Source organism: Capsicum annuum, unplaced genomic scaffold, assembly GCF_002878395.1.
Source record: "Capsicum annuum cultivar UCD-10X-F1 unplaced genomic scaffold, UCD10Xv1.1 ctg1706, whole genome shotgun sequence".
Lineage (NCBI taxonomy): Eukaryota > Viridiplantae > Streptophyta > Magnoliopsida > Solanales > Solanaceae > Capsicum > Capsicum annuum.
In genome coordinates, this window is record NW_025822696.1 from 116757 (window position 1) to 128906 (window position 12150).

At 33.7% G+C, this 12150-nt stretch overlaps 1 pseudogene; it reads left to right on the forward strand.

The window, feature by feature from the left end:
* LOC124890379 overlaps positions 1-10350 on the forward strand; it is a 20577-nt pseudogene extending 10227 nt beyond the window's left edge.
* The last annotated feature ends 1800 nt before the right edge of the window (positions 10351-12150 follow it).

The following is a 12150-nucleotide window of genomic DNA, read 5'->3' on the forward strand; positions in this document are numbered from 1 at the left end:
TCGCTTGAAAATGGTTAAGTCTAGGGACTTTGAATGGGATTTTGTTGTTTAGTATTTGGTTTGTTCGGTGCCTTAGGCGCTTGAAAATAGTAAAGTCTAGGGACTTCAAATGGAATTTTGTTGTTTTGAATTTGATTTGTTCGGTAACTTAGGCGCTTGAAAATGGTTAAGTCTAGGGACTTTGCATGGGATTTGGTTGTTTAGAATTTGGTTTGTTCGGGGTCTTAGGCGCTTGAAAATGGTTAAGTCTAGGGACTTTGCATGGGATTTGGTTGTTTATAATGTGACATGTTCAGGGACTTAGTCGCCTAAAAATGGTTAAGTCTAGGGACTTTAAATGGGATTTGTTGTTTTGAATGTTGTTTGTTCGGTGACTTATTCACTTGAAAATGGTTAACTCTAGGGACTTTAAATGGGATTTTGTTGTTTTGAATTTGGTTTGCTCGGTGACTTAGTCACTTGAAAATGGTTAAGTCTAGGGACTTTGAATGGAATTTTGTTGTTTAGTATTTGGTTTGTTCGGTGCCTTAGGTGCCTAAAAATAGTTAAGTCTAGGGGCTTTAAATAGAATTTTGTTGTTTTGAATTTGGTTTGTTCGGTAACTTAGGCTCTTGAAAATGGTTAAGTCTAGGAACTTTGCATGGGATTTGGTTGTTTAGAATTTGGTTTGTTCGGTGTCTTAGGCGCTTGAAAATGGTTATGTCTAGGAACTTTCGAGGTAATTTTTTTGTTTATAATGTGACATGTTCAGCGACTTAGTCGCTTGAAAATGGTTAAGTCTAGGGACTTTAAATGAAATTTTGTTGTTTTGAATGTGGTTTGCTCGGTGACTTAGTCGCTTGAAAATGGTTAAGTCTAGGGACTTTGAATGGAATTTTGTTGTTTAGAATTTGATTTGTTCGGTGACTTAGACGCTTGAAAATAGTTAAGTCGAGGGACTTTGAATGGGATTTTGTTGTTTAGAATTTGGTTTGTTCGGTGACTTAGGCGCTTGAAAATAGTTAAGTCTAGGAACTTTAAATGGGATTTTGTTGTTTTGAATTTGGTTTGTTCGGTGACTTAGGAGCTTGAAAATGGTTAAGTCTAGGGACTTTAAATGGGATTTGGTTATTTAGAATTTGGTTTGTTCGGTGTCTTAGGTGCTTGAAAATGGTTAAGTCTAGAGACTTTAGAGGTTATTTTTTTGTTTATAATGTGACTTGTTCGGCGACTTAGTCACTTGAAAATGGTTAAATATAGAAACTTTAAATGGGATTTTGTTGTTTTGAATGTGGTTTGTTCGGTGACTTAGTCGCTTGAAAATGGTTAACTCTAGGGACTTTAAATGGGATTTTGTTGTTTTGAATTTGGTTTGTTCGGTGACTTAGTCGCTTGGAAATGGTTAAGTCTAGGGACTTTGAATGTGATTTGGTTGTTTAGAATTTGGTTTGTTTGGTGTCTTAGGCGCTTGAAAATGGTTAAGTCTAGGGACTTTAGAGGTGATTTTTTTGTTTATAATGTAACTTGTTCGGCGACTTAGTCGCTTGAAAATGGTTAAGTATAGGGACTTTAAATGGGATTTTGTTGTTTTGAATGTGGTTTGTTCGGTGACTTAGTCACTTGAAAATTGTTAAGTCTAGGGACTTTGAATAGAATTTTGTTGTTTTGAATTTGGTTTGTTCGGTGACTTAGTCGCTTGAAAATCATTAAGTCTAGGAACTTTGAATAGGATTTTGTTGTTTAGAATTTGGTTTGTTCGGTGACTTAGGCACTTGAAAATGGTTATGTTTTTTTGACTTGATCTAATTAGTTGAATCTGATTGATTTTATAGATGAAACCTGATTATAGATAGATATATAACCGAAACAATGATAATAGAATGAGTATTAGGGAGGAATTTGTTGAGGGTGTCAAAAGATTTGTTGAACATGCTAATACACTTGATGTTTGGACACGTTTTCGGGTAATTCATTGTCCTTGTGTTAGGTGTAATGGTATAAATCTTGTGAGTGAAGAAGAGGTAAAGGAACATCTTTATAGAAAGGGGTTTCACAAGGACTTTTTAAGAATATGTGGTATTCATTGTGATGCTGCGCAAAATAACTTTGTTGTTGGAGAAAGTAGTAGGTCTGCAGGGCAGAATGAATATCAAGATACTAGGATGACAGAAATGGTGCACGCTTCTTTTGGGATGCAACACGGGGTTGACTTTAGGGAAAATGTTGAAGATGTTCCTAATAGCAAAGCGGGCAATTTCTACGAAGAATTGCATCCTGCTAGTCATCCTTTTTTTACGGGTGTTCATACTCTCGTTAGATTATTAAGTATTAAATCTGACTGAAATATTACGAAAGGAGGAATGGACTCAATTATAGACTTTATTAGAGAGTTAGTTCACCCCGACTTGGAGGTTTTTGGTTCTTTCTATAAGGCAAAAAAATTAGTGTCAAGGTTAGGTCTCTCTTCGGTTAGAATTGATTGTTGTGAAAATGATTGCATGTTATACTTTAAGGGAGATGCTAACCTAGAGTTTTGTAAGTTTTGTCAGCACTCTAGATATAAGCGTGGTTCTACTGGGAAGAAAATTGCTATTAAGGCAATGCATTATTTACCTCTTATACCAAGGTTAAAGAAGTTGTATGTTTCCTACAGCTCAGCTCCTCATATGAGATGGCATAATGAAAATAGAAGGTCCCCTGGTGTTATGTGTCATCTATCTGATAGAGAGGCTTGGAAGCATTTTAATGCAACTTATCCATATTTTGCAGCTGAGCCACAAAACATTCGATTGGGATTATATGCGGATAGGTTCTCTCATTTTTCAATTGGTGGTGCACCATATTCATGTTGGCCTGTATTTATCACTCCTTATAATCTTCCTCCTGAAATGTTAGTGACTAGTCCCTATATATTTCTAAATTGTGTTATTCCCGGCTCGCGTAATCCAAAAGGCGGAATAGATGTGTACTTGCAACTTTTGATAGATGAACTTCAGATTTTATGGCATGAGGGAGTTGAAACATGGGACATCTCTCTTAAACAAAATTTCAATCTGCGTGCATATCTAATGTGGACTGTTAATGATTTTCCTGCTTATGGAATGTTGTCAGGGTGGATGACCACTGGAATGTTGGCTTATCATACTTCATGGAAAAAACATAATCTTTGACATTGAGACTTAGCAGGAAAAATTCATGGTTTGATTGTCATCATTGTTTCTTGCCACCTGATCATGAATTTAGGAGACTCAAGAATGCCTTCAGAAGGAATAGAAGGGAATATGATGGTCCACCTCCAATGCTGTCTGGTCATGACATCTAGAAAATAGTTCAGGATTTGCCTAAAGCCAATGAGGAACGATTGTACAGGCTTGATGGATATGGCGTTTTGCATAACTGGAATAAGCAAAGTATATTTTGAGAGTTAGAATATTGGCCAGATAATTTACTTAGAAATAATATTGATGCCATGCATATTGAGAAGAACTACTTTGACAACTTGTTCAACACAGTTATGGATGTCACCGGCAAAACAAAGGATAATCCTAAGGCCAGACTTGACTTACCAGATATTACAACTGCAGAGAATTACACTTACAGCAGGGACCCAACGGCAATGTTCTTAAGCCCAAGGCTAGTTTTACATTCAAGTTGGACCAAAAGCATCAAATATGTGAGTGGGTTCAAAGTTTGAAGATGCCCGATGGATATGCCTCAAATTTGGGAAAGAGGGTTGATATGACTCAATAAATCTTGCATGGAATGAAAAGCCATAATTATCATGTTTTCATAGAGAAATTACTTCCAATTGCTTTTATTGGTTTACCTGAAAACATATGGAAACCAATAGCAGAGATCAGTTTATTCTTCAAAGACTTATGTGCCACCACATTAATAGAAGAAAATCTGGCGCGAATGGAAAGTAATATTGTTGTTATCACCAACAAGCTGGAGAAGATTTTACCGCTTGCGTTCTTGATGTGATGGAACATCTTCTCATTCACCTTGTACACAAAGCTCGGCTAGGCGGTCCAGTTCAAACTAGGTGGATGTATCCATTTGAACGGTAAGCATTTGCAACGTATTTAAATGCATACATATCTTTTTTAAAGATAGTAAACATCTAACCTTAATATTGTATAGGGAAATTGGAAAATAGAAAAGGGATCCCAAAAATAAATATAGGGTGGAAGACTCTATATTTAAGGCATATCTTGCGAGAGAAACTTCTCAATTTTGTTCATACTACTTTCGTAATGAAGTTGCTTGTTCAAGAAACCGACCGAAACATCATCAGGACGATGTAAATGAGCCTCATTTACAACCGATATCAATTTTCAATCAATCTGGTTATAAGGCTAAAAAAATATACCTCGCCGGCTCTCTCCCACGGAGTGCAAATTAGTAACTTTGAATATCTTGCTGAATTGCCCCAAAAATGAGCCCTTTCTAAAGTAAGGAGATTCAAATTTTAACATATCTTGTTTGTTTACTCATTCCCTTAAAGAAACTAATTGTGTATCCCATGTTGGATGTTCAGTTTATTTAAGACACAATTCCACGAAAATCAACTGTATGCATCCTTTGTATCATGGTTTAAAAATGAGGTTCGTCAATGTATTAATGTTTCTACAAAGCTTAAATATTTACACATTCCTCAACTAAAATATATATATATATATATATATGTATGTATGTATGTATGATATTTTTAGGTACACCTTTCACCAAATGCAGCCACATACAATAATCTCGTGAGAGATATTTCTTTGGGTCCAGTCAAAGCTAATGCAATGTCCCAATACAAAATAAATGGGTTTAATTTTTCTACCGACCAACACTCCAGGTCAAGGAAAACAAATAATAGTGGTGTTTGGGTTAAGGGTGATGATGATGTTAATTACTTGGCATCATACACGAGATCTTAGAATTGGAGTATGCTGGTTTCCCAATAAAAAAAATTATCCTCTTTTGATGTAAGTGGTTTGATCCAAGCACAGCAGGCACAAGAGTACATAAGGAGCATAACATCATTGACGTAAAGCACAATAGGTCGTATCCTATTTACGATCCATTTGTTCTAGCGCAAAATGCTAAACAAGTGTATTATGCTCCTTATCCTTTATGTAATGACAAGTCTGATTGGTGGGCTGTAATAAAAACAAAGCCTATAGGCCGGGTAGAAGTTGAGAATGTGCTGGAGACTACGTATCAAAATGAAATGCAGATTGATCACCAACTAGTGGACGTTGAATTAGTAGATGATTTGAATCACCCAAAAAATATATTTAAAGAAGTTAATATTACCGAAGAAGAGGCTGAGTGGGTAGGAGATAAGGAAACCTCCGAAGAGGGTGAATGGTTTAGTGGAGAGTCTTCAGAAGATGAGGATTAGTTGTGTAGGTTGTATTTATTATGTATTGATGTCTTGATACTTTGTACTATATATTTACCTTTATGTTTCTTGTTTAAGATTGATATGTAATATACTGTTTAAGTTTGTTGTTTCCACTTTTCCATGATTTATATAGTAATAAAAATATTCTTGTCTATATTTTGTGTTGTTGGGGCGGTTTGAAATATGAATTCGTAACTTGAAATTACTTACTTGGAATGTTTTCTTATTTATATATTCATGTTGTAGTAACTAACTACTTGTTAACATAAATTAGATGTCAGGCAGCTATGACAAAGGTAAGGGAAAGGTAGGTACTATGAAACCAAAAAAGAAAAAACAACCTCCTTCTTATAGACGACCGACAGGTATTCATATATCTGAGGGTCGGTGTGCTGACGGGCCAGGACGACCCTTATATTCTAGGTCGTCCGAGGATTTGATACCTACTCCTATGTATGTGGGGCCACTACATGGGTCTACACTAACCCATTCTGTTTTGATGACCGTGCCACCACCAGCACAGTACTATCGGACGGCCGCTGGCCCCTCCATATATCTACCATCATCGATACCCTCCTGCAGTAGTCACACAGCTTCGCACAATGATTCTGCTGGATCTATTGGGTTGTCGAATCTTCAGCTTGGAGGCACTCTATCTGCTACTTCAGATCCGCCCATGCCAGTGCATCACCATCATTTACTAGGCAGCCAGGAGATAGTGATGATTCTGCAAGGATTTATATTATTCCAGTTGCGAGAGGGTAAGATTTCTAAATATAATAACGTTACTCATTTTTTCATTACTATTTGATTATTCTCGATGAAATTACTGTTTGATCTTGTGTTGTAGGTTTAGGTCGGATGCTGGAGTTGGACAAACAGCGCGAATATGCATTAGTCGGCACTTCAACGGCTACTGGACAAGCTGGCAAATGGTTCCAGAACTTGACAAGGAGAGAATGTTTAAAGAATTTAAGGTAAGGATTTAACTTATCGACTACTTATTAATAATTTGTTAGAACACAAGATTGAATATTATATTTTGGTTTTAGAAATTTTACTGGTGGGATGATGCAAATTAATTTCTTATAAAGAAGAACTTTTTCATAAGATGTAGAGCCAGATTTAACGATCTCTTGGATTATGACCGAAGGAAATCGGTAAAACCTAAGTGGATTCCTCAACCCATGTGGTCACTGTATCAGTGCCATTGGAATAACCCAGAATACCAATTATTAAGGGAAAAAGGAAAGAGAGCTTGGGCATCATCCAAGGGTGGCTCCTTACATACTGTGGGTGCCAGAAGTACTCTTACTGTGAAGGAAAAATTGGTATGTAACTTTTACAATTTTAATTCTTTGTTTATATTTAAATTTTTTTAATATTTGAACGTTGATAATTTTTTCATATGCAGGAAAAAGAACAGGGTAGGGAACTACTAAATGATGAGATTTTCGACGAGACTCGTCTGAGAAAGAAAAAAATCCGACTGATGAAGATATCTGGGTTGAACCTCGTGCAAAAGTTGTCCACGTAAGAAACAAATTTTGAATTTATAAATCTTTTTCTCAAAGTTGATATTATTCAATTATAACTACTTTACTATTTTTTGACTGTTAGTATTAACTTTGCTTCAAATTTAGGACGAATTTAGGCGTCTTGTTGGTGAGTATTGTAGTAGTCATCCTCCTGAAAGTTAGGGTGACTCGATACCCCAGCATGTACGGAATGAGTTATGAAAAAAATCTTCGGGTCCTGCAAATAGAGGTCATTTCTACGGATGTCACACAAAATTTTTTGGCGATAATATTAGGTGTTCTTCCGGCCCTGCATACTCTAGCTCTTCGGTTGATACAGAAACCATTGTAAGACTACAAAATATGATTTCTCAACTCACTGAAGAGTTTGTTGAACAAAAAGAGGGGTATGCTGAACAGAGTGCTAGGCAAAAGAAGATGGAGAAGGCAACAACATCACAAATCAGGATGCTACAGCAGCAGTTCAATTCTTTCATTCAGGCTGCGGGGTTATTCCTCCGTGTCCTGGTGATGCAGTTTGAGCTGCAAAAGGTCTAGGCCCTCTAGATGATTTCAGCACGGATAATGATATGGAAGACGAGGACGAATTCGATGATGATGGTGGCTGTTAGTTTTATTATTTTTGTATGTCTTGTACTTTAAATTTAGACATTTTGTTGTTTGAAACTATTGATGTAGTTTTTTCGTATTCACCTTTCTTGGACATTTTGTATGTGTTGTACACTTTTGAAAATTTCCATTTGATTTTTTGTTGTTGTTGTTGTATTTTCATTTTGGTTACTGTTGTATATTGTTGTTGTTGCATGCTGTATTTGAGTTTTCAATTTTATTTTTTCAATTCCCACAACAATCGACCACAAGTGGTCGATTTTTAAATATTTTTTTGGCAGAAAACCGACCACAAGTGGTCGATTTTTTATAAAATTAATTTATTAATTATAATAAAAACCAATCAATTGTGGTCGGTTTTAAATTAAATTAATTGATTAATTTATTAAATAACCGACCACACGTGATCGGTTTTTTATTAAATTAATAAATTAATTTTATAACAAACCGACCACTTGTGGTCGTTTTTTTTCCTAAAAATATTTTTTCAATTTAAATTAAATACTAATTAATTTTAAAAATAAATATATATTTTTAAAAAAATCGACCACTCGTGGTCGGTTTTTAAAAAGTCACCGCTATTTTTCCGACCACAAACTTTGATCGATTTTATGGTCGAAATTTGGGGAAAACCGACCACTGGTTGCCGATTTTTGTGGTCGTTTTTCCTAAGTAGTGGGAATTTAAGACATGGTGTTTCAAAAAGATTACTAGAAATGAGTTAGAAAGATGTGAACTAAAATGATTGTGGAGGTTTCAATTAAAAGTGAATCTTTATGTTTCTTCAGATGTGTTCTCGTGAAAAAGACATTACCGACTGCTACTATGATAAACGTGGGAAGCAAGCAACAAATCTCCGAGCTCTTCTTTAAGGCCCACCTGTCCATCTAAACCAGGATCTACACTTTTACTTTGCACATATATTGTACAGCACATATATGACATATTTGGATTTTACTTTCTTGACAGACAATTTTTCTTTCGATAAGTTCGGGAGAAAATGTCATGTTGCCGTACAAGAAAGGATGCAGAATACTTAAACTTATGCTTGAACGAGTTTAAGATGGGTCCACTTGGTGCCATTAGCTAGTGAATACTTTTTTAATTGGTAAATTTCTTGTGTGTGAATCTATATATTACATTCTAATAGGTTCATTACTGGTAGACTAACCTTGCGATCAATGCAATGGGTTTCTTTATGGAGAAAAGTTAAGTAGTTTTTTCAAATTAAGCTCGGAGTTCGGATTGAAGAATTTACAGACCGACGTAATCTCTTAAATCAACTGCTTGCGACGTTCTTTGGTAGTGTATCAGCAAAGTGAACAAACAATTATATTGATCATAATCTCGTGCTCAGCACAAGTACGGGCCATCTAGTTTTGAATATTTCTTGAGAGTTGGGAAAAAAGGCAATAGTTTATGCCTCTCCCCTCTTAGATCAAAAAACTTAATTCCCTCCATGCATCTTTAGTTGTCTAGTATATTAAAAATATTTGTTTATCTTTATTGATACAATTCAAAAAATGAAGAGATAATTTATTATTTTGTCGTGCTATTAAATATTATTCATTTACCAACGTTTAGATGACTTACATAATTAATAAGAGTGATATAGTAAAATTACTACTCCATTTATTGTTTCTTGAAGAGTGTAAGTCAAATATGAACAAGTAAAGCTGGACAGAGAAATAGTTGGGGGAACTGGGACGACGAAGACGTATGTTCTTTAGTCAATCAAGGTTAGTTATGGTTGCTTCAAGTCTACTTAATTTCAACTTTATTTTAAATACGAATTGATTGATCAGCAACCTAATTATAATACAAGTGGATAAATATTAATTATTGAAAAAAAAAAAAAAACTGATATGCAGTTACAATTTCTTATAAATTTGGTTATGTATTAAAATGCTCTTGTAAGATGGACCTTACCATTGAATTGGTAGTGGTTGATGCACCTAAGACGTTAAGTAACCTTGGAATATTGACACATGATATTTTACGGCATCAACATAAACCTTATCCTAGTATTTATTCCTAAAAGTGTATACAAAAGTTAATAAGCAAAGCTTAATACTTGTTTCAGGTTGCAAATCCTGTTACAATAGACGAGATCAAAGGTTACGAATACAGAGAATACAACTTCAACATGTCCCTATTCTGGTCACCCAATTTAGTAAGAATGGAAAAGACCGTTTATTTATATCTGGATGAAATAGATGAATCTTGGACGATAAAAATCGAAAGTTTCAATTATGTGATCATATCTGCTGGCCACTGGTTCTTCCATCCAGCCATGTTTTACTTAAACCATAGCCTCATTGGTTGTCAAGACTGTCTCCGATCCCATGTTAGTCGTTTGGCAAAATCGCATTTCAGTTATCGACAGGCATTTTGAACAGATTTCCGTGCCATTAATAACCTCAAAAACTATAAGGGTGTGACATCTTTAAGGACATTTTCACCAGGCCATTATGAGAATGGAACTTGGGAAGAAGAGGGAGATTGTAATAAGACAATGCCCTTTAGGAGGAACGAGAAAGGAACGAGAAAGTATAGAATGATTATAACTTGGAGTTTTACAAGATTCAATTGCAAGAACTTGAGATTGCACAAAAAGAAGGGAGAAAGAGAGGTTTGAAATTTGGGTTGTTAGATATAACACGACCCATCATATTGTTGAGACCAGATGGTCATCCTAGAAATAATGGCCATTTCCCAAAGATTGGAAAGCCTAATGACTGTGTTCACTGGTGTTTGCCGGGACCTATTGACATTTGGAATGATTTCTTACTAGAATTGTTAAAAAGAGAGGGTAAATTGGCTTAAAAGTGGTCAGTAGATCTTCCAAAAAGGATGATAGCAAATAATTAATTTGCATGAACAATATCTCTCTCTTATTGTTTTATTGTGCTGGGCCTTTTTGAAAGAGAACCTCTTTTCTAATGATTCTTTAGGATTATTACTTGGTTTAAATGATACGATCTTTGCATTGGGAATGTAGTTTAATCTATGATAATTAAGTTAATTGTCATTTTTGACTTATTGTGAAATAATTTCATGAATATTAGTCATGAAACGATGGAATTTACTAATTAATGGCTTAAATTAAGTTGCTAAAATAGCCTTGTTTTAAGTTCTTTTTGTTGAAAATTGAAAATTGAAAATTATATTCAACCACGTGTTGAAATATAAATAAACTAGTTTTTGGATTGTAGAACTAGAATCTCTACTAGAACTTTTGCTAAAATCATTTCACTTTTTATATTATATTTTTACTATATAGAAGAGTGAGTTGGAGGACGGTCAAGGGCAAAATTATCATTTCATAAAATTTTAGAATGTTTGTTTTTATACTATAGTTTTAAAAGTAGGTCACAAATTTATAATGATGAAATAATCATGAAACTTTTTCTAAATTAATGTAGATCCATCATTTTTCCTTAAATGCTTTGTAAGGATATTAATTATATTTGTCGTTTTAATGAGATATTCAACTTCATGTAATTTTTTTTTATGGTGTGATTTTTGAAGTTTGTTTTATTAGAATAAAATAATCTAGAAAAAAAGGTAAAATTATTTTTTATTTGCACAATTATTTTTTGATCTTCACACATCTAAATGTAATTATAAACTATGATTTGTTAGACTTAAATTTTATATTAGAATAGTATAATTTATATGCTTAATTGACGTGATAACTTATTTTAAGAAACCTACTTATTTTTAAGAAAATATTTTCTTTCCTACTAAACACATCCTAGGTCTAAAAACACTTTTAACAACTGAAGTAAAATATAGGGAAAAAGACACCTTTTATCCATAATAATAAAACATATGTAGAATCTAAGAACTAACGACAAATGAACTAAATTAGTACACCTTGAACTCACCTAATTTAGTTCAACAAGGGTAAAAATGTTATTTCAACAAGTTTGTATTTTAATAATTTAATCCAGCTTCAAGTTGTTGTCAGCATGCAAAAATTATATTAAATTTCTGAAAAGTCATTTAAATTGTACTAAATTCTAATAGACACATGAAATCACACGTTGAAACAACAAAAATGTACGTGTAAAAATGTGAACTCAATTTTTGTCTTCAAATAGTCATCATTCATCAATTATCACCCTTATAAGGGAAGCTTTATTTCAATAAGTAATATTCTATATCATATACTTTTTTTTCTTCTTTTAAATTAATCTGAGATTTAATCTAATTACTCTTTGCAATTGCTTCACTTTAATTCATAACATAATTAATGTGAGTATAAACTATTTATTTTTCTACTATATAGAAGAGTGAGTTGGAGGACGACCAAGGGCAAAATTATCATTTCATAAAATTCTAGAATGTTTGTTTTTATACTATAGTCTTAAAAGTAGGTCACAAATTTATAATGATGAAATAATCATGAAACTTTTTCTGAATTAATGTAGATCCAACATTTTTCCTTAAATACTTTGTAAGGATATTAATTATATTTGCAGTTTTAATGAGATATTCAACTTCATGTAATTTTTTTTTATGGTGTAATTTTTGAAGTTTGTTTTATTAGTATAAAAATATCTAGAAAAAAAGGTAGAATTATTTTTTATTTGCACAATTATTTTTTGATCTTCACACATC